Raw genomic sequence first — 25,855 nt, forward strand, 5'->3', positions numbered from 1 at the left:
TTGGTATGCTAACTCTGACATCTTTTTGAAGATTACATCATTACTTGACCTTAATTCTTTTCTTGTTTTAATTAGTATTTAATTAATTAAAAAATTAATAAGGTTAATAAGGGTTATTAGGTGGCTGAGTTGATTAAGCATCCAACTCTTGGCTTCCACTCAGGTCATGATCTCATGGGTTGTGAGATCAAGACCATGGTGGAGTCCATGCTCAGTGAGAGTCGGCTCAAAGATTCTCTCTCTCTGCCTCTCCCCCAACTCTCTCACACACACACACACACACACTCTAAAATAAATAAATAACTCTTTTTAAAAAATCAAGAGGTTAATAAAATATTCCAAAGTAGTCACTGGAAACCCTTATGCCCTATATACATTTAACATCATTCCCAAGAAATCTGACCCCATATGCTCAATATTTACATCTTATCAGAAACAAAAGTCTCTTTTTTCTTGATACACAATCAAGAAAGAATTCCAATCATACAACTAAAATAGAATCAAGTATTCATCTCAGTATATCCATCAAAGTATAAATGCTACAATTTACAGTAGTATAATACATTATCAGAACTTTCTGCTTACGGTGATATATTAAGATATTTTCATGGAATTTATTTGAACACCCCCAGAAAGCTTAAGTGGTAAAAGCACTTCACTATTTCTTACTTCTCCAAGCTAAAAATAAGGAAAGGCCTGGAATTCAGACCCTTTAAAATGCATATATACAAATCATCCACAACAAAACCAACAAGAAAAATTGAGATGAGGGTAACTGAACAAAACTGGTACAATAAAGAAGCTGTTTCAGTTTTGTTTTGTTTTTTTAGATCTTATTTATTTATTTGACAGAGAGACAGAGTGACAGAGGGAACACAAGCAGGGGGAGTGGGAGAGGGAGAAACAGGCTTCCGGCTGAGCAGGGAGCCCGATGCAGGGCTCAGTCGCAGGACCCTGGGATCATAACCTGAGCTGAAGGCAGACGCTTAAGGACTGAGCCACCTAGGTGCCCCAAGAAGGTATTTCCACACTAAGGCATACTTTTGCCTGAAGCAAAAGGATACCAGCAATACTGATTCTGTGTTTATTTAAAATTTTAATATCTTGTTCACCATGGACTTTGGTCCTAATTTTGATTTTTCAAAGTATTCTTTATTACTGATAATAAATTTTTGGTACCTCCTTAAGTTGGTACCTGACTCTAGCCCTGGCCCTGTGATACATGACTTAAGGAGGGAGAAAACAAAAGAGAAAAGAGCACTAACATATTTACTCTGTTTCCTGCTTAGCACACAAAAATGATCAAGCTCTACAGTCCTTGCACCCCTGAATTAAATTGCCATTTAAAAATATCCATTCCTCTCCTGATTGCTATTCCTGCCATTTTACACAGCCCAAGTAAGTTCTCACTTCTAGGAGCTTATGATAAAAAAGGAACGTCCCTGATGAAACCAAACACACAAAGAACATGTAGTTAGAAAAATAAAAATACACAGATATGTATTTCTTAAAAGAACATTTTCTAAAGAACAAACTATTTTCTGAGGAGTCTGAAAGAAAGCTGCTCTCTTTCTACTACTCCTGTTCCCAACTGCTTCCCCCGCTAACCAAGCTTCACAAAAGTAGAAATCCAGAACCCCTGCTGCTGGTTTCATAACTGTCTGGGAAAAAAAGGAAAACTTTGAGTCGAACTCTTTATGTGACACAAATTTCCATTATCCAAAATTGGGAAGGTATAATGTTGAATACAAAAAGGGGAGAGAGCCATATTTAAAAGCAGATTTGAAATAAATACCTGTTATTAAAAAAAAAAGAAATCAAGAAGGAAAATACAATTTTTCACAGAAAGTAATTGTCAAATTATGGAAGTGTGTGGTAATACAGCACAGAAGCTGACTGGATCCCTTGATTTTCTACTTAGGATTAAGTTTTCTATGCTGTTAATTAATATTTTATGCGTTAGCTAAAGGGAACAAGCAGAGTTTTTTTTTTTTTTAAGTTCTAAATATAACTATACTGCCTTTCACTGCTTTCTTCACAAATAAAGATTTTAAGATTTTGTGTTTATTCTTAATACATTATTTTTGGAAGAAAAGCCACCACTATAATTATCCAAATCTGACAGCTGTCAAACTGTATGGAAAGGACTAGAAAACAGAAGACACAAAGAAACTAATTCAGAGCTATATAAACAACCACTTAAAATTTGAGGGAGATTAACAGAGTTCAAAAGAGAATAATTAAATAGCCACTAAAAGCCAAACAAACTACAACTTTCAAAAATCATGCACAGAAACAGGTTTTGAAAATGTCTGCTACTACATCTGAGATCACAGAGTAGTAACTTTCAGAAGGAAGCTAAAGAGAGAACCAAATAATGAACAGATTTCTGTGGTGAGAAGCAGTTCCTAAGCATGCAGACTCAGAGGTACAGGGGTAGCAAATAAACCTGTTGTTCAATGAACTGCCTGTCTGCTAGGCCAGATAACAAATGGGAAGCTAAATCTCTCAGAACCCTAAAGGATGCTCAGGATGAAAATTAACTAGCTTCTGCTTGCTGATTTTATAAACATGGAGGGAGAGCAAGGGATAAAAGACTGATTTGAAAAGAAGTTATGAAATCAAATATCTCAAATTATGCTCACTTAACAGAGCTCATTTTAGCTCACTAAAATACTGTGCTTACTCACTACCTCCAATTTACTTTTCCCTGATTTTACTAGAAATCATTTCACCCACAGTCACAGGCAAGGCTTCACAGTTCCAGTAACAGAGAAGGGCCACATCCCAAAGGATCCCATACAGGACCGAACCCAAAACCCTTCCTGCTGGGGCTATGCAATGCTGGGCTATACACTTGGATATGGTCCACCTGATGCTGTGGGCATTTATATGTCAAAGGAAATACTGAAGTCAAGAAACATCTTCGGGGGCTCCTGGGTGGCTCAGTGGGTTAAAGCCTCTGCCTTCGGCTCAGGTCATGATCCCAGGGTCCTGGGATGGAGCCCCGCATCGGGCTCTCTGCTCAGCGGAGAGCCTGCTTCCTCCTCTCTCTCTCTCTGCCTGCCTCTCTGTCTACTTGTGATCTCTGTCTGTCCAATAAATAAATAAAATCTAAAAAAAAGAAACATCTTCAAACTCCAAATTACACTGGTCTCCCCCTGGCTTACCGCTCCATGCCATGTTACCAACTGGCAGCAGTATTCCCTTAAGCCTTCGCCTAGTCGATCAGATGAGAATTACAAAACCGGATTTTTCATCTCCATATAAAGAAAAGATTTCCAAACTTAGAAGTGTCCAGAAATAGGATTATGTTCCCTATTAAGGTGGTGAATTCTCTGATGCTAGAAGAGATCAAGCACTGTCACGGTAACCCCTTGTCAGAGGGAATTTGTTCAACCAAAGGAAACTAACTGCACCAAGAGACTCAGGAGTACTGGTCCTGCTGCAATCCTGGGATGAAAGCAACTGATTCCCATGAGGTATTTTAAAAAATAAAATAAAATTAAATTAAATTAAAAAAAACGGTCTCTTCCCTAAGCCAGAGTATGCATTTTAAATGTTTTTGTTTAAAAGGCTCCCTCTAGGTTAGATGTAGCATAAAAGTAAAAATAAAGTAGAAGCAACTGGATTATGTTTTTTTTAAGATTTTATTTATTTGACAGAGAGAGATCACAAGTAGGCAGAGAGGCAGGCAGAAAGAGAGGGGTAAGCAGACTCCCCGCTGAGCAGAGAGCCTGATACAGGGCTCGATCCCAGGACCCTGAGATCATGACCTGAGTGGAAGGCAGAAGCCCAACCCACTGAGCCACCCAGGTGCCCCAACAACTGAATTTTGTTAACACAAAACTTTGTAACACAGTCAGCCTAATTAGATTAATACAACCTTGGAAACAGGATGGGCAGACAGAAATGCAGCTAAGAGACTTGAAAAGGAAAGCCACAAAAGAATTTCTAATGTGATATGCAATAAAGTTCATTGTCTCATCGGAGACTGGGGACCTCAGGCACCATCAGAAGTAACTAGGGTTTTATAGCCATGCGGGTTCCACTGTCCCCGAGTTGAAACAAAAAGGTTTTAATGGCATATGAATCAGCCCATTTGGCTTGGTTTTGGTTTTCACCCCTTCTTACCTTTGGAAGTATAGATCAAGAATTCTTTTACTTACAAAATTATTATTTAAAATAATGATAATAATTCAACATAGTGATCCGGAGTAATGCCTCCTGACCTAAGCATTAAATCTTACCAGTTTTATGGGGCGCCTGGGTGGCTCAGTGGGTTAAGCCTCTGCCTTCGGCCCAGGTCATGATCTCAGGGTCCTGGGATGGAGCCCCGCATCGGGCTCTCTGCTCGGCAAGGGAGCCTGCTTCCTCCTCTCTCTCTCTGCCTGCCTCTCTGCCTACTTGTGATCTCTCTCTGTCAAATAAATAAAATCTTTTAAAAATAAATAAATAAATAACTAAATCTTACCAGTTTTAGAGCCAGAAGGCAATCAATGCCCTAAAATGCACACATCTAGATGTCACTTCATTCACGGCTACCAAAATTTCAGTCACTTGAGTGCCCTCTTCTGTTTTTGCCACAGCTACAGACCAACTGTAGCAGTAAAGCTCCCACTGTCATACAGTGCCATTTTAAATTCAGATGAAGAAAAAAAAAAGAAGAAGAAGAAATGTTAGCCTACCGATGGGCATTTATTCTAATTTCTGAGGACACACTTGAGATCCACCATTAATTTAAGCTCCATGCTGCCAAGAGAACAGAGATGACCACGGTCAGGAGGGGAAGCAGCTTGCAGTGCTGTGAAGTGGGGGCTAAAGGTGAGGGCCTGGCCTCATCTCTGAGGAGACCAGCTCCTCTGTCAGAGAATACTCCTAACGCTGACACACCAAAGGAATAATCACCTTAGTAACAGACAAGCTAAAGGGCTAAGTCTGTTGTACAAATGGGCCGAATCATTCAAAACAGCAGATATGCAGGATGTGGAACTCAGAAAAGTCTATTCCAAATGACACTAAGAGAAAAGTACTTAACACAATGTTAAATTCAACTGTGAATGTTAATAAAGACTAAAAGAAAGCACAGATTCTCCTGGTAGAAATTGTTGGTGTCATGCGACAATGAGTTTTTTTTCCCCCAAATAACTTTTATTTTAACCATATGAATAGTGTTCACTGGAGAAAATACAAAAGGACAGATAAACAAAATAAAATCACCCATAAACTTTTCATTCAGACAGAAACATTATTTCTATTTTGTTGCATTCTCCCAGACTTTTTTCTATATTAATATAAACATACACATTTTTAAGTAAAGTGGAAGCATAGTGTACATACTGTTTTGTAACTTGCTTTCTTTAATAGGTTCTATGTTCAAAGACTACAGTTCAACAATTTTATAAGGTCCTCTAGTGACACCACATAAAATACACAGATGTACCACCAGTTGCCCAACCAATCACTAATTGCTGTGAATTGACAAAAAAGATGGAAGATAACCAATTTCAAATGTTAATTTTTTTATTTTTATAAAGATTTATTTATGTTAGATTGAGAGAGAGAGAGAACACGTGAGTGGGAGGGGGGCAGAGGGAGAGAATCTTGAGGCAGACTCCCCATTGAGTGTGGAGCCAGACGAGGGGCTCAATCCCAAGACCCATGAGATCATGACCTGAGCTGAAACCTAAAGTCCAACCAAATGAACCACCCAGGTGCCACTCAAATGTTAATGTTTTTAAAATGATGGATCCCTCCTGGTGAAGAAATACGATTTGTAAATCCACCAAAATGAATTCAGACAAACAAGAAACACTTTCTTTTTAAAAAGGAGTCTTAACAGAGCACCTGAGTAGCTCAGTATGTTGAGCACCAGACTCTTGATTTTGGCTCAGGTCTTAGTCTTGGGGTCACGGGATTGAGCCCCACATCACGCTCCATGCTCAGCGGGGAGTCTGATTCTCTCTCTCTCTCTCTCTGCCCCTCTCCCGCTCCCTCTCTCCTTCTCCCCCCACCCCCAAACAAATGGGTTTTTAAAAAAAAAATCTCAGTAGCTGAGCAGGCAAGGATCTTCCACCCAAGTTGCTCTTGGGGATGTGTGCACTATGGTTGTGGGTTGATCCCTAGGATCTTTGGGTACACTTGAGGGTTATTTAAGGACTGTCTCTTTATTGTTACAGATCCTGCCTTTATAATAAATTATCTTCCTTAGAAACTGACTTTCTTATTATGAAATGTCTCTGTCTTTAGTGATCCTCCTTGCCTAAGTCCCCTTCACCTAATATTGTATATAGCTATACCAACTTTCTCTTGGTTGGTTTGCTAGCATGTTCCTTCTTTTCCCATCCTTTTACTTTCAACCTTTCTGTACCCCTTTATTTAAGGTATGTATACTGTAAGCAGCAATTTTTTAAAATATTCAGATCAATAATCATTGCCAGGTAAATGAAGTATCTGGTGCAGTTGCATTTCATGTAATAATATAAGTAGAAACTTACCATGTTGCTATTCTTCTGTTTGTCCCACCTGTTTTCTCTCTCTCCTTTCTTACTTTCTGATTCCTCAATTACTTTTCATCATTCAATTTCCCTTCTATTACCCTATTAGTTATACACTATTATTTTAGTGATTACTTAGAGATTACAACATACACTTTAATTAAGAGATACACCTCATTTTATTCTGCTTTGTGATTTTTTTCAAATTGAAAGTTTGTGGCAACCCTACATCAAGCAAGTCCATTGGTGCCATTTTTCCAACAACATTTGCTCACTTCATTTCTCTCTGTCACATGCTGGTAATTCTTAAAATATTTTAAGATTTTTCATCATTATTACATTTGTTACAATGATCTATGATCCTTATTTCCTGGGACACAACAATATTGAATCTAGGCCAATCACTAACCCTACAAAGACCTCTATGTATTCAAGAAAAAGGAAAGTGAGAGAGTACATCTCTCACTGCAGAAGAAAAGTTTGGAACAAACAGAGGTTTGTTCCTGGGGTTTAGGGAAAGAAGCTGTCTCCATAACAGAAAGGGGCAAAGTGTAGCCCAAGTGCTGATGTAGAAGTAGAGCCATTTATGCAGATCAAGTTAAGATAATTCATGAAGGAGGCTACATAAAACAACAGATTTTCAATGTATACAGAATAGCCTTATATTAGAAGAAGATGCTATCTTGGACTTTCATAGCTAGAGAGGAGAAGTCAATGCCTAACTTCAAAGTTTCAAAGTTCAGGCTGACTCTCCTGTTAGCTAGGACTGATACGGCCAGCGATTTTCAGTTAAAGATAATGCTCATTTGTCATTCTGAAAATCCTAGGGCCCTTAAGAATGACACCAAATCTACTCTGCCTGTGCTCTACAAATGAAACAACAAAGGCAGAATGACAGCACATTTATAACATGGGTGACTGAATATTTTAAGCCCTCTAATGAGAACTAGGTTCAGAAAAAAAAGATTCCTCTCAAAACATTACTGCTCACTGACAATGCACCTGGTCATCCAAGAGCTCTGATGGAGATACACAACGAGATTAGCATTGTTTTCATGCCTACTAACGCAACATCCCTTGTGCAGCCCAAGGTTCTAGGTGTAATTTCAACTCTCAAGTCTTATTATTTAAGAAATACATTTCATAAGGCTATAGCTGTCATAAATACTGATTACTCTGGTGGATCTAAACAAAGTAAATTGAAACCTTCTGGAAAGAATTCACCATGGTAGATGCCATGAAGAACATTCAGGATTCATGAAAAGAGGTCAAAATATCAACAAATACAGGAGTTTGGAAGAAGCTGATTCCAACCCTCACAGATTACCTTGGGGGGTTCAAGACTTCAAGACTATAGACATGACAGAAATGATAAGAGAACTAGAATTAGAAGTGTAGCTTGAAGATGTGACTGAACTGCTGCAATCTCATAAAACTTGAACAGAAGCTTCTTATGGATGAGCAAAGAAAGTGGTTTTTTGAGATGAAAGCTCCTCCTGGTAAAGATACTGTAAAGACTATTGAAATGACAAAAAGGACTTAAAATCTTAGTTGATAAAGCAGTGGCAAGGTTTGGAAGGACTGTCTCTAATTTTTTAGAAAAAAATTTTTTTGGAATTTTTATTTATTTATTTGACAGAGAGAGAGAGATCACAAGTATACAGAGAGGCAGGCAGAGAGAGAGGAGGAAGAGGTTCCCCGCCGAGCAAAGAGCCCGATGCGGGGCTCGATCCCAGGACCCTGAGATCATGACCTGAGCCGAAGGCAGAGGCTCAACCCACTGAGCCACCCAGGCGCCCCAAATTTTTAAAGAAGTTCTACTGTGGGTAAAAATCTTTGAAACAGGATTACATGCTACAGAGAAATAATTTGTGAAAAGAACAGTCAACTGTGAGCCAATCTTCATTGCAATCTTATTTTAAGAAATTGCCACAGCCACCCCGACCTTCGGCAACCACCACCCTGATCAGTAAGCAGCCATCAATATCAAGGTAAGACCCTCTACCAGCAATAAGATTTGACTTGCCGAAAGCTCACATGATGGTTAGCATTTTTTACCAATGAAGGATTTTTTTTTAAAGATTTTATTTATCTGACAGAGAGAGAGAGAGAACAAGCGGGGAGAGCAGCAGAGGGAGAGAGAGAAGCAGGCTCCCCACTGAGCAGGGAGCCCTATGTGGTGCTCAATTCCAAGACACTAGGACCATGACCCAAGGAGAACACAGACGCTTAACCAACTAAGCCCCCCAGGTGCGCCAATGAAGTATTTTTTAAATTAATGTATATACAAGATATTATTTTGTTGTTGATGCTCTACAGTCAATATTCATGTAGAATTTTCTACACAGTTATTGTTTTTGTTACTCTTCCTATTTCTTCCTATATTTCTTACTATATTTCCATGCTTCCATTTGGAATCATTTTTCCTTCTGTATAAAAGAATTCTCTTTAATACTTCTTTTACTATGGGTCTTCTAGTGACAAATTCTCTCTGCTTTTGTCTGAAAGTGTCCTTTAGTTGCCTTCATTTTGAAAGATATTTTCACTGGGAAGTGAATTACATTGACAGTTACTTTCTTCATCGCTTTAAAGATCATTTCATTGTCTTCTCATTTCAATTATTTTGTGGAAAAGCCTTCTCCCGGTCTTACAGTAGCCCTTTTAAGATAATGTATGTTTTTCCCCTCCTGCAGTTTTATACCTTTGATAATCAGCAGTTAGCTCTCATCCACATTAACTGTCTGTAAATTTTTGAAAGTGGTGATAGGTATACAGGTGACCAATGTAGAGAGTTTGTTTGGTGAATCTTCATCCTTTGTTATGTTTTCTGGTCAACTGCACACAGATACAATATGGAACATTCCTTATTCCTTCGGCCCAGACATCTTTGTTGAGCCTGATGTCAATGTACGCATGTGGAATTCCCATATCCTTCATGGCAAATTTCCAGATCTCTCTGAATGCCCAAAGGGCACACTTCTTGAAACCCACTCCTTGGATACACTTGTAAATGCCGATGGTGTATTCATTGGTCACTATATTGTTGATGGCAGAATGGCCCTCTTCTCACCACCCTTCTTTGCAGGAGCCATTCTGCTGGGCCCTGGTTAGAAAACCCTCCGGCTGCTTTTTAACACTTTCTCTTTGTGTTTTGGTTTTATTATGGTGTTAGGTGTGGTCTTCTTTGTATTTATCATGTTTGGAGTTTTAGAGCTTCTTGAATCTCTGACTTAATATCTTTATACAGTTTGAGATTAATTCTCAAACAGTATCATTTCAAACATTGCTTCTGCCCCAATCTGTCTCTTCTCTCATCGTTTCTCTTTACTTACACACATCCTGGGTCTCTTCACTGTGTCTCATATGGTTCCTATGCCCTTCTATTTTCCTACTCTTTTTTCTCTCTATGTTTCAGCCTTAATATTTTCTATTGGCCTATATTGCAGAGTTTGCTAATTTCCTATGTCCAATCTGCTATCAAATTTATCTATTTAATTCATTTTATTTACTGTGTCTTTCTTTTCCAGCAATTCCATCTGGGTCCCTTTTTTATACATTCCATTTCATCTGTGAAATTCTCAACTACTTTCTTGAACATATTAATGACAGCTCTTTCAAAATCCATACCTAATTATTTTAATAGCTGGATCACCTGTTGCTGTTTTCAGCATTAATTTTCACTTTTTTTTTTTCTTTTAATCATTTAGCCCTATTTCCTAGCATCCCTGTTGATTTTTCATTGAATGCCAGACACTGTGTATTAAAAACTAACGAGACAATCTGTGAGTCTGGCTGATGTTATTCTTCAGAGATGATTTATTTTTGCTTTCTGGCAGGTTATTAGAATTGGGATGGACCACTATAATCCACTCTGAGTTAAACTGGTTCAAAGCAACATTTCAGTCTTTTGTGAAGGATGCCGTATTTCAAGTTTACTCTTACTCCTGGGGGAGGCCAGACCCTAGCAGGAAGTCTAGAGTGCTTACCAGGTCTCCTTTTCCTTGACAAGCCCTAAATTCCAAGTTTTGTTTCCCTGGAACCTATTCACTGCCTGCTTAACCTCTCAGCCTTTAAGAATAGCTTTCTCACAGCATGGAGGTTCCTCAAAAAGTTGAAAATAGAGCTACCCTATGACCCAGCAATCGCACTACTTGGTATTTACCCTAAAGATACAAATGTAGTGATCCAAAGGGGCACATGCACCCAAATGTTTATAGCAGCAATGTCCACAATAGCCAAACTACGGAAAGAGCCTAGATGTCCATCAACAGATTAACAGATAAAAAAGATGTGGGGTGTGTATGTGTGTATAATGTATTGTATTTTATATATCTGTATATATATATACACACACACATATATATGTAATGCAATACCATGCAGCCACCAAAAGAAATGAAATCTTGCCATTTGCAATGACATGGATGGCACTAGAGGATATTATGCTGAGCGAAATAAGTCAATCAGAGAAAGACAATTATCATATGATCTCCCAGATATGAGAAATTTGAGAGGCAGAGTAGGGGGTTTGAGGGGTAGGGAGGGAAAAAAATGAAACAAGATGGGATCGGGAGGGAGACAAACCATAAGAGACTCTTAATCTCACAAAACAAATTGAGGGTTGCTGGGGGAGAGGGGATAAGGAGAGGGTGGTTGAGTTATGGACATTGGGGAGTGTATGTGAAATAGTGAGTGCTGTGAAGTGTGTAAGTCTGACGATTCACAGACCTGTACCCCAGGGGGAAAAATACATTATATGTTAATAAAAATTAAAAAAAAAAAAAAGAATAGCTTTCTCTTCACTTCTTAACCTCTGAGCAGTTAACACATCTGCAAATGCCTTGAAGAGAATAGCAGTGCAGATAATTGGGCTCATCTTAACATTCTTCCCCTCTGTCCAAGATCCCAACACTCTTCATGGTTCCAACTCCAAGTTTTGTCTCCACATAGGACTGCCAACAGCTCCATTAATGATCCCAGCTTCTTGGAAAGCACTTTCAGTTTGATTTGTTTGCCTTTCAATTCCCAGAGCCCTTATGAAGGACCAAATACGTCAAGGAGAAAACCATCACAGAATGTTGGCTTGATCGGTATTCTTCCCTTCTCTTCAGTACCCTGGTTCCTCAAGTCCTGGCCTTTTTTGTACTTTTCCAGCTTTTCAAGATGGCTTTATTGCAAAGTTGACCTATAAGCTACTCCACTTTCACTAAAAGCAGAAATGAACTAGTGGCTTTCATCTTTGGAGCTCTTTCCTATCCAGAAATCTCTCTTCTTTTGGAAGTTACTCTAAAAGCCCTCAAAGTTACATAGCTAAATAGCTGCTGATTTAAAAGCCCAGATGAGTAGGATCCAATTATTTCAACTACTCATCAGAATTCTACCTAGGCTCACTACATATACTGCCCTGCTCCGATTGCAACTCTGAATATTTCCTGGGGTTTGACACACCTGGATTTGCCAACTCTCACTGCTGGGTTCACCTCTACATATATCCAACTTCCTTATATCTGGTCCAACCCATTTTGTCTTATGAGTCTTCCTTCTGGACCTACCTGCTCCATATTTCCAGTCACTAAGCCACATAATCAGACCTAAACATAAGACTCAATTCCACCTACCTGTCTAGACAATTCTGCCCATACTCTCAATCCAAGTCAAGCACCATCCAATGTTTATCTTCCAAGTTTGGAGACCCTCCTCCCCTTTTCAAGTCTCATCTGTGAACTGTTGGTAAGCAGGCCTTCACTTTCAGGGAGAAAAGACCAGCAATACAATGCAATACAACGTATTGCAATACAATGCAGTACAATGCATTGACTTATAAGAAATATATATTTGGTCATCCAGATAACCAAAACACATTTCTCAGATATATGTGGTCTTCACCCATAGTTCCTGAAAAAGCTTCAGAGTCATGAAGGTGAAAGGGTGTCTTATTATTAATAAAGGTGACTTCTGAAACTCACCCAAGGGCAGGAGCTGGTTGCCAGGAGAACCAAGTGATTAGAGGGTTGGAACATTTAGTGCCCTGCCCCATGAACTCTAAGGAGGGAGAGGGGCTGAAGGTTGAATCAGCCAGTGGTCAATGACTTATTAATCATGGCTATGTAATGAAACTTCCATAAAAACCCAAGGGGACAGCCTTTTTAGTCCTTTCTTCAAAGTGCTTCCATGGCTGGGGAACCAGAATGCTTCCACATTCCACTGAGCCAAGCTCAAGGTCCATGAGGACAGAGATTCCTTTTGTTTGTGACCTTGCCCTTATGTGTCTCTTTTTCTGGCTACTGATTACATCCTTTATTATATCCTTTAATAAACTGGTAAACATAGGTGTTTCTCTGAGTTCTTTCTCTAAGTCACTTCAGCAAATTATTTGAAGGATAATAGAAGGAGATCCTTGGATCCTCCCATCTTTCCTTCTGCCTGCTGGTCAGAAGCACAGGTAATAAACAGCCTGGGCCTTGCAACTGACATGTGAAGGGGAGTGGGGTGGCAGTCTTGTAGAACTGAACACTTAGCCTATGGAATCTGATACTATCTCTGCATAGTGTCAAAATTGAGTTGAATTCTTGGACACCCTGATGATGGGGACTGCGTGCACACACACAGAGAGACATACACACAGACACACACACACACACACACACATACAGTTTGGAATTGAGTGCAGGAACGTTAAAATAGATGCTGTTGGCTAGGAATGCCTGAGGCACTCACCTGGACCATATTACTTGTGGCAGGTTGACAGGGCCTTATGGTTCTGATTATGACTGCAAAATGCACCTAAGCAAAAAAAACATCCAGGAACTCTGAAGAACAAGATTTATTACCCAGAGGTCTTGGAGGGTACATGGCAGGCCTGAGAGCCACACAGCAAAGTCAGAGGTAGAAAGAAAGGGAGAGACCACAGAACTAGGGGTCTGCCTTTATTAGGGTCTGAGAGTGGGATAGCTTAGGATTTCATGGGTTCACTCTTCATTGGCAAATTGAAGACATAAGAGTAGGAATTAAAGAACAGGAAGGAAAAGGCAGGGTTACTCAAGTGGTCAGTTATCTATGTGTTACCTGGGGCTTTCTAAGGAGAACTTCATGGATGGAGGCAACCTGGTTCACATGTGTGAAATGTTGGGGTTGGACTTGCCTGGTTTACAACCCTTCAAGCAAGGCTGCTTCTTCCCCCCTGGACCTCAGGGCACACAACCCAATAGTCCATTGTTCCTGACTGCTATTTCCAGCATTACACATGATGGAGAGGGGAGTTACATGCGCCTGGGGAGCCTGCAATCTGGTGTTCTGAAGGCTTGATGCCTCATTAAGAACCCTTATGACCTATGGAACTACCCAAGAGAAAAAGAGGTAGAGCTTTCTTCCTCTAAGCAATGACCTGAGACCTTCTGAGCACACCTGGGAAGGGGAGCAGCTCTCCTGGTTTACACAAAATCAGCCTATGCACACCACCTAGAAAAGGGTCTACTTTTTTTTTTAATAGATATTCATTTATTTGAGAAAGAGAGCGCATGCATGTGTACGAGGAGGAGGGGCAGAGGATGAGGGAGAGATTCTCAAGCAGACTCCCTACTGAGCGCTGAGCCCTACAGCGGTTCAATCCCATGACCCTGATATCACAGCCCTGAGATCATGACCTGACCAGAAATCAAGAGTCTGACGCTTAACTGACTGAGCCACCCAGGCACTCCAAGGGTCTACTGATTAGATACATATGTCAACCTTCCAAGAGGAAGTTGAAAAACTGGTTTACCAGTTGTCATCTCCAAAACACGTAGCACTCACAGGCCATGCTTAACTACCACTAAAGCTGTTTCCAAATGCACTGGGCCAGTGGGGACTACTGTTTAATTCTTGTTGATAACACTTTTTCAACAAATGTGCAGTTTCTAATGTTAATATTTCAAAATAAAGCTAAGTCATTTTTATTCCTTTTACACATATATTACTACAAGAGTAACAGCCACATCACAAGAAGTGTTAAAATTAAAAGAACACTTTCTTAATAAACTATCTGACATGGTTTAACAATATAAAAACAACTACCATTTTTCCAGAGCCCTTTGCTCATATCCCTTTGCTGCCTCTAACTCATAAAATATTCTTAGGTCAAAAATAGTCTCTTTTATAAACAAACAAACAAACAAACAAACAAAAACCCAGGCTCTTAAATACAGAGAACAAACTAGTGGTTACTAGAGAGAGGGTGTGTGAAGAAATGGATGAAATAGGTGAAAGGGATTAAGAGTACACTTCTCTTGATAAGTACTGAGTAATATATAGAACTGTTGAATCACTACATTGTACACCTAAAACTAATATAACATTGTATGTTAATTATACTGGAATTGTAAAAAATTTTAAATTAGTTTCTTTTAAAGTGTCCTTTCTAATCTACTTGTGATGAGAAATCCCAGTCTGTTAGGAAATAAGTCAAAACCCCATAAATTCTACCAAGATATTTCCCCTTGAGCCCCACCGATTCCCAAATTCATTACTGGGATGACTTGAAGATGTTGCTTCTTCATCTGATACTAACAATTTGAAAACAGACCTTTCAACACTAACTTTGTGCTAAATTTACCCATGAGATATTACTAAAGAATGGGCTGAGAGCAGTGGAAAGATATTTTTTGGATCCACCTAGTTCACAATAAAATAATAATGATTTCTCTTGCTTCCCTCCATTTCTGTCTTCCAAAACATAAAAAATAAAAAACAAAGAACAACAACAAAAAAAAAAACCCAACGTGCAAAAAGAAATGATTTTCCTCACCTCTAGCACTAAAAAATCACTCAACGAAGGAGAGGATCAGCCCACCCCTGTATGGGGTTGGTTTAAGAACACGGCCATGCAGGGGCACCTGGGTGGCTCAGTGGATTAAAGCCTCTGCCTTCAGCTCAGGTCATGATCCCAGGGTCCTGGGATCGAGCCCCGCACTGGGCTCTCTGCTCGGCAGGGAACCTGCTTCCTCCTCTCTCTCTGCCTGCCTCTCTGCCTACTTGTGATCTCTGTCTGTCAAATAAATAAATAAAATCTTAAAAAAAAAAAAAAAAAAAGAACACGGCCATGCAGACTAGCATGAGATAAAGGGAGCAAAGGCAAAAAGAGGCAGAACCATCACTGTCCTCAAAGTCCTTACAATTTCGAAGACAAAAAAAAAAAAAAAGAGAGAGAAAGAGAGAGAGAGAGAGAGAGAGAACACAGCTGTGAACAATTAAAAAGCAGTACATCAACAGGTGCAAAATGTTCTTGTTCAAATGAAATGCACACGAATGCCAAGGAGACTAACTTCCCGTTCCCACTGTGGGGAAGACTGTGGGGGAAGACAGTCCTTAAACAACTGTTTATCACGGGGAAATCGGGTTCACCACAGATAAAAACAACCCAAAATTGCTCATTTGCCAAAGGAAGAGAATGGTCAAGAGCACATGTGAATGGTACTTGCAGCCCATAACCACCCTCCCTTATGACCACACCGTTGAAGCATGGGGCTGCCAGCTGGCCAGCTGTGGCAGAGAGCTAGGGTGCAACTGACCCCAGCCTCCAATGTGAGGCCAAGCGAGGCGTCCAAACCCAAACAGGTTGCCCACAGATACTGATTCTCACAGGTCTCTGCGAAAATGAGGACGCAAAAAGTTTTGCAAGCTTGTCCTTTCTTCCAAAGAATAGAGATAGCAAAAATGAACAAAATAACAGATCCTCTCTAGTAACCCCCCAATTCTATGAAGATGGAGGCCCTCTTTAGCACTTCTTCACCAAAAATGCTTACATTTGTAGATCAAGCCCCACAGATGACACAAAGCAGACCAACCCCTTCCTGTAGTTAACAATCAGTAAAACGATCAAAGGTAAAGAAAAAAAAGGAAAATCACACAGAAATAGAACCTTGTGTTTCTTTTATATTATTTTATTACCATCCCTCTCAAGCTCTAGGCTTAAACAAAAAACACAAGACATATAATACACCTGAGGCTTAGAAAGAGTTTTCCCCACTGGTTTTATAATTATTTAAGACATCTCATTCATATAACTTTAAGAGGAAAATCATGCAGTAATTTAACTTTGAATTTATTTTTTTAATGGTGCTTTCCCATAGTTCCTACAGTATATAGCTTCCTCTGGATTTTTATTTTACAGATTAGCCAAGGACATCTGGATGACTCAGGAGATTTTTCCAAGGCAACCTGAATATGTAGGACTCCTTCCAGTCAGGCCTGGGAGCATTTCCTCTACCTCCAGGCTAATCTATCATCTTTCCTAAACAGAAAGACAAGGAAACCAGAGGGTACTGCCCATTGTCACAGTCCCTAATGTATTCACCTCTTAAGAACCCCCTAAAGGTTATTTCAAAATCTCACTTGAGGGGCACCTGGGTGGCTCAGTGGGTTAAGCCTGTGCCTTCAGTTCGGGTCATGATCCCAAGGTCCTGGGATCGAGCCCTGAGTTGGACTCTCTGCTCAGCAGGGAGCCTGCTTCCCCCTCTCTCTCTCTGCCTGCCTCTTTGCCTACTTGTGATCTCTTTCTCTGTCAAATAAACAAATAAATTTAAAAAAATTTTTCCCCCAAAAAAATCTCACTTGAGCACACTGTAATGACCAACTGAAAAACATCATTCGGTGTGGTTTGTACTCTTGAGGATAAAACTGGGGTAAAAGTCAGCTTTGCTGGCCAATGCAAGTGGTGCTACCAATGGCCTGAAGAATAATGGTCACTGAGAGTCAATGGAAGAGAGCTGGTGACATCAAAGAGAACTGATGGACATGAGAGCTTTTTGCTGCCACCACCACCACCAGGACCACCCTCTCAGTGCTGCTTCCAGGACACACAAGTACTCTCTCACATAAGGATGGATCTATAAGCAGAGAGTATCAGTAGGCCCTGAGTGGGATCTGCTGCCCCATCCTGAGGAGACTGAAAGTCAGCCCCCCTGAGTAACTACTTAAGGATGGGATGGAATCTTAATCATATTTGTGCCCCACCTACCACAAATCTTGGCATATAGGAAGCCCCCAATACACTCTGACTCAACAGTAAAATGGACAGATGAATGAATGAATGAATGAATGAATGGATTTGAAATATAAAATAAGAAAGGTCACATGGATCTTCTGCCTTCCCCAGTAATAGTCAAGGCTTTTAATTTGTCTTTATCTTTATAACAGCCCTCCAGGTAGGTAGTGTTCTCCTCATTTTGTGGAGCAGGGAACAGAGGCTCAGTAAGTTAAATAGTTTGTCTAAGGCCACAGTAATTAATGCTAAGTGTGGAACAGGAATTTGAACTTTTACTTCTTCTATCAAAACCTGCATCTTTCCAAAACACCAAATCATCTTCTTAAGGGCAGTTTAACTCTGCAAAGTTTCCCAAGTAAAATTTTAAAATAAGCAAAGGTAAATATGCTAATTTCAAAACTAAAAAATTATATTTCTCAGACTGTCTACTGTAAGCAATATAAACCCAAACACGCCAAAACACAAAACTGATGTCAAAACCCGGAAGCTGTTATTCCAGATACAAACAGCAAAAGAAACCTGGAAACCTCAGACCTAGTGACAAGGAACTCATGTCAGGACCACACGTAGAAAGGAGTCCAGGGGATAAGAAAAGCACAGAGCCAGCTAAGGCTTCCTCCTCCAACCCCACCTCAGGGGGAATTTACTGGTCATTCCACTCCAGTGCTAATGGCCTCTCTGATCAGATCAGACTGTTAAATCTCTGAGAGCAAGTACTGTGTCTTCTACCTATATATATTTTTTTCTACCATGACATCCATCCCCACACTGTACGTATCACAAAATGTTAGTTGGATTAATGTTGAATTAATGAATGAACAAATAAAAGGCAAACTCTATAAGCAAGTTAAATGTAATAATAGCAAAAAAAACAAAAAACAAACAAACAAAAACCCCTGAAGTGCTCCCTGGCTATGGAGAGGGTTAGGTTTTCTTTTGGTTATTAGAGCAAACACAGTCCTATTCTTATCTTTCCCCTGACTGCAAGCCCCAGCAGGCCTAACAGCATCTCCTGTCTTCACTATAATTTGAAAGAAGTGGATAATGCCAATCTGCAGATCAAAAACACTATCATCTTGGCCATTTATCCAGCTCTATATTTCTCATAATGAATCTTTAAGTGATCCCATTATCATCTATCAGTAGTTTTAAGGGCAGTGATAGAATTCTTTGGAGAAGATGGACCCTGTAGAATAAAGGTCATATGGATTCAATTCACAAAGAAAGGCAATAAGGGGCACCTAGGTGGTAGACTATGTTAAGCATCCAACTCTTGGTTTCAGCTCAGGTCATGATCTGGGTCATGAGATCAAGTCCCACTCTGGGTTTCATGCTCAGCCTGGGGTCTACTTGAGATTCTCTCTCCCTCTCTTTTCCTCTAAAATAAATAAGTAAATCCAAAAAACAAAACAAAGGCATAATTCCCCCCCAACGCACACATATAACAAATTCACTTCTGGATATCTTGATAAATCACAAATAGAAACTGCTTTTTAAAATTGTATGTTTGGCCAATATGGTACTGGCACAAAAACTGACACATAGATGAATGGGACAGAATAGAAAACCCAGAAATTAACCCCCAGTTATATGGTCAATTAATCTTTGACAAAGAGGGAAGAATACCCAGTGGGGAAAAGATGGTCTCTTCAACAAATGGTGATGGGAAAACTGGACAGCAACACTCAAAAGAATGAAACTGGACCACCTGCTTACACCATACACAAAAATAAACTCAAAATGGATTAAAGACCTAAATGTGAGACCTGAAATTGTAAAAATGCTATAAAAGAACATAGGCAATGACTTCTTTGTCATTGGCTGTAGCAACTTCTTTCTAGATATGTCTCTTGACACAAGGAAAACAAAAAGAAAGATAAAATACAGGGACTACATCAAAATAAAAAAACTTCTGCACAGTGAAGGAAACAATCAACAAAACTAAAAGGCAACTGAGGGGACCGAGCGGCTCAGTCAGTTAAGCATCTGACTCTTGATTTCACCTCAGGTCATCATCTCAGGGTTGTGAGATCTAGCCCCTCATCAGGCTCCAAGCTCAGCGCAGTCTGCTTGAAAGTCTCTCTCTTCCCTCTCTCTCTGCACCCCCCACCATTCCCACATTCTCTAAAATTAATAAATAAAATCTTCCAAAAAAAAAAAATCTAAAAGGCAACCTAAGGAATGGGAGAAGATAAGATATTTGCAAATGACATATCCAATAAGAGGTTAGTATCCAAAATATATAAAGAACTTATAAAAAAACAATCACCCAAAAAACACCCAAAAAAAAAAAACCAAATAATCCAGTTAAAAAATGGGTAGAAGACATGAATAGACATTTTTCCAAAGAAGGCATAACATATGGCCAACAGATACTCGAAAAGATGTTCAATATTACTTAACATCAAGGAAATACAAATCAAAACCATGATGAGGTACCACCTCACACCTGTCAGAATGGCTAAAATCAACAACACAAGAAACAACAGGTGTGGCAAAGATGTGGTGAGAGGGGAACCCTCTTGCACTATTGGTGGGAATGCAAACTGGTGCAGCCAGTTTGGAAAAGAGTAAGGAATTGGCTCGTAAAAGTTAAAAATAGAACTACCCTAAATCTAGCTTCACACTACTGGGTATTTACCCAAAGAATACAAAAATACTAATTCAAAGGCATAATTATACACCTATGTTTACAGCAGCATTATCTACAATAGCCCAAGTGTCCATCAATAAGTGAATGGATAAAGATGTGGTGTATGTGCATACAATGTAATATTACTCAGCCATAAAAAAGAATGAAATCTTGCCATTTGCAACAACATGGATGGAGCTAAAGATTGTTATGCTAGGCAAAACAAGTCAGTCAAAGAAAGACAAATACCATTTATGATTTCACTCATGTGGAATTTAAGAAACAAAAACTAGCAAAGCAAAAAAAAAGAGAGAGAGAGAGAGAGTAAGGCAAACCAAGAAACAGACTCTTAACTATAGAGCACAAACTGATAGTTACCATATCTATGTGGTGCTGGGGGCTAAATAGGTGATGGGCATTAAGGAGGGCACTTATGATGACCACCAGGTGATGTACGCCAATGCTGAATCACCATATTGTACACCTGAAACTAATACTACACCATTAACTAACTGGAATTTAAATTAAAAGTTTTTTCTAAAACCTCATATTTGGCAAGAGCTTGGAAGTTGTCACATGGGCATTTCATATTACACCAGCAGGTCCAACAATGACAACTCTGTGATAATTTATGCAATAGTTCATATAGCACAGATGATCTTAAATAAACAATGGCCTCCCCTGGGTCAGCCTTTCCATTCAACAGGGTCTGTGAGCAAGGAACTCTCGAAACTGAGCAGAACGTTCACTTTTCATCCCACAGCCAGCCTTCTGAAAGTGCTCTGGTAAAACTTTCCAATGCCCTCTTGATTTCCAAATTCAATGAGCACCATTCAGCCCCTGTCTTATATGACCTCTCAGCAGCGTCTGATGCTCTGACAGCACCTGCCTGTCCCCCTCCACAGTTATCAGGACTCCACTCTCCCAGTCTGTCTCTGACCATCAGTGGTCTCTGACACCCTTGCAGGCCCTCTTCCTCCATTGAGCCCTGAAAATTTACTGCTGCCTGGAGTGCTGTCCTGAGCAAAATCATCCATCCTGAATTTTTCTGACTTTACCTAAATTTGCCTACCAGTGGAGAAATGCTAAATGAAGGATAGCAAGAAGAAGGGAGTGAGAGGAGGGAGAAGACAATAAACCACAGGCTTGCTCAACTACACCTATGTGATTGGCAACCACACAGCCAAATATCAACCATGTATGGAATTTAGTTGAGGCTGTTCAATGGCAGGAATTCAAGGCCTGATGCTAAAAAGTCACCTTCATTTGCTTAAAATGATGTACAGTTAAAACAGCTGCCTGCCAACAGACAAGCCAGACTCACTACAGTTGACAAAAATAATAGCCAGTATAAGCTGGTAACAGCTCCAGCAGGGACAGGCCGAATCCTGAACAAATCATTTTTCATAAAGGTAGACCTCAGACTAGCTGGCATTTTCCAGTCTTAAATACAGTCATCCCAAAGTCCCTATTTCCCGTCTCTCCTGTATCACTCTCAGTGTCCCTCAGACCCCACTTTCACCCCATCTCCCAAGTTGTAGAAAATGCTTACTCCACAAAGATGAATCATATATAAGTTCTTATTCTAAGTGATCAAGGTCAAATTGGTGTTCTGAGACCAATTCCAATGTGTGTGTGTACGTGTGTGTGTGTGTGTGCACGCACGCGGGGATGGGTCCCCACACATTGAAGCAATTCTTGGACACCAACGGGGTGTCTGAGGAGAATTCAACTCAATTCTGATGCTACCTACCCAGACATACTATCAGATTCCAGAGGCTGAGGGCTCACTCCTGCAACACTGTTCTCCCATGCCACTTGAGGGGGCCAGTCGCAGGCCCAAGTTGTTACCTGTCCTTCTGACCTAACTGCTATACATGAGAGGTTCCCACAATCTCCTCCTTGGATTTCAGATGTCAGTCATAAATGCAGGTCCTGTAATTTTGACTGACTAGCTATAAAATCAGAGGTTCCCAGGACCTCCTCCTCAGGTTCCATTAATTTGCTACAGTGGCTCAGAGAACCCAGAGAACCATCTTACTTACTAGATTATCATTTCATTTAAAAAGGATGTAACTCAGAAACAGCCAGAAGGAAGAGATACGTTGGGCAAGGTATGGGGAAAGGGCAAAGAGCTTCCAAACTCTCTCCAGGTGCTATACTCTCCCCAATCTCTGGGTATTCATCAACCCGGAAACTCTCCAAACACTATCCTCTGGAATTTTATGAAGGCTTCATTACATACATTACATTGATTAAATCACTGGCCATTAGCAACTAAGTCAACTTCGAGCCCCTCTCCCCTCCCTAGAGATGGGGAAGGAGTAGGGAAGGACTAAAAGTTCCAACCCTCTTATCACCAGGTTAGCTCCACTGGCTACCCATCCTTAAGTGCTTTTCAAAAGTTTCCACATTAACATAACAAATAACACCTTTTATCTCTCTCAATGCTTAGGAAATTCCAAGGGTTTTAGAAGCTGTGCATTGGGAATTATAAACAAAGACCAAATATATATAAGAAATATATTTTGGTTATCTGAATAATCAAATATATATATTTCTTATAAATCACAATATCACTCACAAAGGTCTAAGTTATCTGACCCACCCTAATTTGTCTTTTTAAGGTCTTTAACATGACTATTGAGTACTACGGAGACCACAGGAATGGGGTACTGTGTCATTTCAGACTCCTTCCCATGAACCAACCCCCAAATCCTCAATAAACTCACATGGGGAAAACAGAATTGTAAGTAATAAACATAACAGGCTGGGCACATCTAATAATTGCTTGCAAGGAAAACTGGGAACCAGAATGAATAGAAAGTGAAATATCTGGAGTTCTACTTTCACTGGCCAATTCATCCTCATCCAACTCGTGAATTTCCAAGGCTACTTGTTGGGTATTTGTAACCAGCATTCCAAGGCACTCTAGACTACCCTACACTTCCCTTCCATGACAGTGCCTAGTCCCACCAGCAGAACCAGTCACAGGCACCAGGGCCACAAACAACCCTCCATAAATCTAATCCACCCCACTGAGAGCATGCCCTCCATTTTCCACTTTGGGTGGCAATTAAAATCTCTTTCCAGTTATGGGAAATGGAAAAATGTAGTAAATATACATTAAATAGAGTCAAGAAGAAAGGACAAATGCAAATCACACTAAACAAAAAAAAAATATAATTTGAATAATCTGTTATTTTTAGGTTTTAGAAACAGAAACCAACAGAATTTCTAAAACCAGTTAATCCTAAACAACACTGTGCTTCTACAGCCAAGTTGGAAATTCCTTCCTAACTATGACTCAAAATCCAGAAGCCACAGAAGAAAAGAATGATAAATATAACCACATAAACATCAGAAATTTCAGTCTGGTAAAAATCAGTATAAAGACAAACGACAAAAACTTCCAGAGAGTGTTTGCAAGTTTTATCACAAAATCTACTTCCCTGATATACAAAATGCTCCTAGAAATCCATGAGAAAAAAAGTACAATCCACAAACAGAAAGGGCTCGTACAATCACGTGAAAGGTGCATAACTTCTCATAATAAGAGAAATGTACATTAAAACTACATTTAGGCACGACTTTCCACCTATCTGTTTGGTAAACTCCAAAAATGTGGTAACATGGTCTACTGCTAAGAATGTGGTAAAAAAGGCACCTTCACCCACTGCTGATAGGGGTGTGCAATGTCAATCAAAACTACAAATGCATATGCTCTCTGATTTAACGATTCCAAATCTGGAAATTTATCCTTAAGGTTATGCTTGCATATAATTAAGTACAATGTAATTTAGTGAAATGAAATATGTTATTCATGGTATTTTGTTTGTATAAGCAAATTTGGAAATCAGTTAAATGTTCATCAATAGAGGACTGACCAGTTCAATAAATTATGGTATGTATATTAAATGGGACACCAGGCATCTGTAAATGGGGGGGGGGTGCGGTGGGGACGGAAAGGAGAGAGAAAGAATGAGCAGGAAGGAAGCTTTGTATGCACTGATGTGGATGTGGAAGGATCTCCAAGACACATTAAGCATGAAAAGCAAGGTGTGCAGAAAAACGGGTATGAGACCTTTTGGATAGACAGAGGGTGGTGATTGGTATATTCTCAAATTTATCTATAAATAGGTAAGAAAATTCTAGAAAGATACATAAGAAACAATAACAGTGACTATGGGGACAGAGACAGAATAGACAGAAGTAGACTTCTGAATGAATACCTTTTGATAATTGATTTTATTTTTGAACCATGTAATGATATCACCTAATTAAAAAAAAAAAGAAATGAGTTTTTTAAACATATCACAGTTTTCTTTTATACCAGATTCCATATCAGCAAGCTGACACATAAGAAGACTACATGTCCACCTTCCTCCGATGTTCTTTTTGTCTCCTCCGTCATTTACCCCTCCCCATTCTCAGGGAATCCTTAATATTTCCTCACGGTACTTAGTTTACCAATCCTCTATCCTCGAACCTGTTCCCACGACAAGGAACTTCAGAAAACAAAAATTATTCTTGAAAATCATAATTGGAAACTAAAACACATGGAATCCATTTTCTTAAAACTGCAGTAGGTAAAGCTGAAAGAGCTGAAACCTTTTGGATTAATCAGATGAGAATGGCTGGTTGGTCTTGTTGGACAGGGATGAGTCTGAAAGGCAACCACTCCCCATAGCCTCTTCCCCAGCACTTGTCTAGGTGGTCTGACCCACAGTCTGGCACAGTGCGGTATCGAAAGTCCAATGCCTTCAATAGCATCAACCACAACTGGAGCTGAGCAGGGAAGCCGCAAAGCCCCCCATGGGTCCTGGCATAAAAGACTCTGTCTGACATCCCAGACGACCCACCTGGATGGAGGTACCTGGGTGTGTCCTTGCACGGTACGGAACTATACTCAAATTTTTCCGGCTGTTTACCTTTGCATCCTAAAAATTTCCAGAAATGACTCTCCCTGGTGATAAACTGCACTCTCCAACATTTCAGGCCATAGTTTTTGCATGACTGCTTAGCCTCTGTACAATTTGAGCTAGTTCCTTCTTATCATCATATCTTACAGGGCAATTAGAACCACTTTAATTCTTTCCTAATAGAATCTAGTGCTCATCTATCTAAACCCTTTTATCAAGCGATCCATTGGTAACAACACATGTGCTTTCCATTCACAGAAGTGCTTTATTTTGTTTTGTCTTGTTTTAGCTTCCTTCTTTTTTTGTATCATCTTGGGAAATGAAGGGCAGGAGAGTTAGTTGAGAAAAATTTAGCTCATGTATAATAAAACTCCTCTTTTCCTTCATCCAAAGCTAAGTCCTCAGAGGGCAAAGTTAATCTAGTTCCCCTTCAGTGGACATCAGAAGACACATGGGCAACCCCAAGATGGCCAGGCAGGCATCAAGACCATGTATGGTGTATAGTCTCACACACGCTCTCCTTATGCTGCGTTCCAGCTCGCCTTGTGCCTTTACTGTTGGCAACTATAGGGTCAACTGAGCTGCCAGAGTCAGACAGCCTTACACTGCTGGAGAAATCTAGAGAATCAGTCTATTCATTAAAGACTACCCCCTAATAAATCTTTCTAAAAAGAAGGAACCAAAAGCTTTCCTTTTGGACCATGGCCAAGTTCTCATTTTACAACCAGCAGCAGGTCCCAGCACTCCAAAACAGAAACAGTAACTGCATATTTTCCTCTTTTCC

The 25,855-nt window shown here is 39.9% G+C and overlaps 1 protein-coding gene and 1 pseudogene across 3 annotated transcripts in view; both read right to left on the bottom strand.

Annotated features, from left to right (window-relative positions):
• The window catches only part of LOC111142742 (low density lipoprotein receptor class A domain containing 4), a 431,898-nt gene that overhangs the window by 322,352 nt on the left and 83,691 nt on the right, over positions 1 to 25,855 (bottom strand). The gene's annotated exons all lie outside the window — the stretch shown is intronic.
• Positions 9,215 to 13,857, bottom strand: LOC111142743 (annotated as a pseudogene).

This window comes from Enhydra lutris, unplaced genomic scaffold, assembly GCF_002288905.1.
Source record: "Enhydra lutris kenyoni isolate GAN:26980312 unplaced genomic scaffold, ASM228890v2 scaffoldscaffold8, whole genome shotgun sequence".
Lineage (NCBI taxonomy): Eukaryota > Metazoa > Chordata > Mammalia > Carnivora > Mustelidae > Enhydra > Enhydra lutris.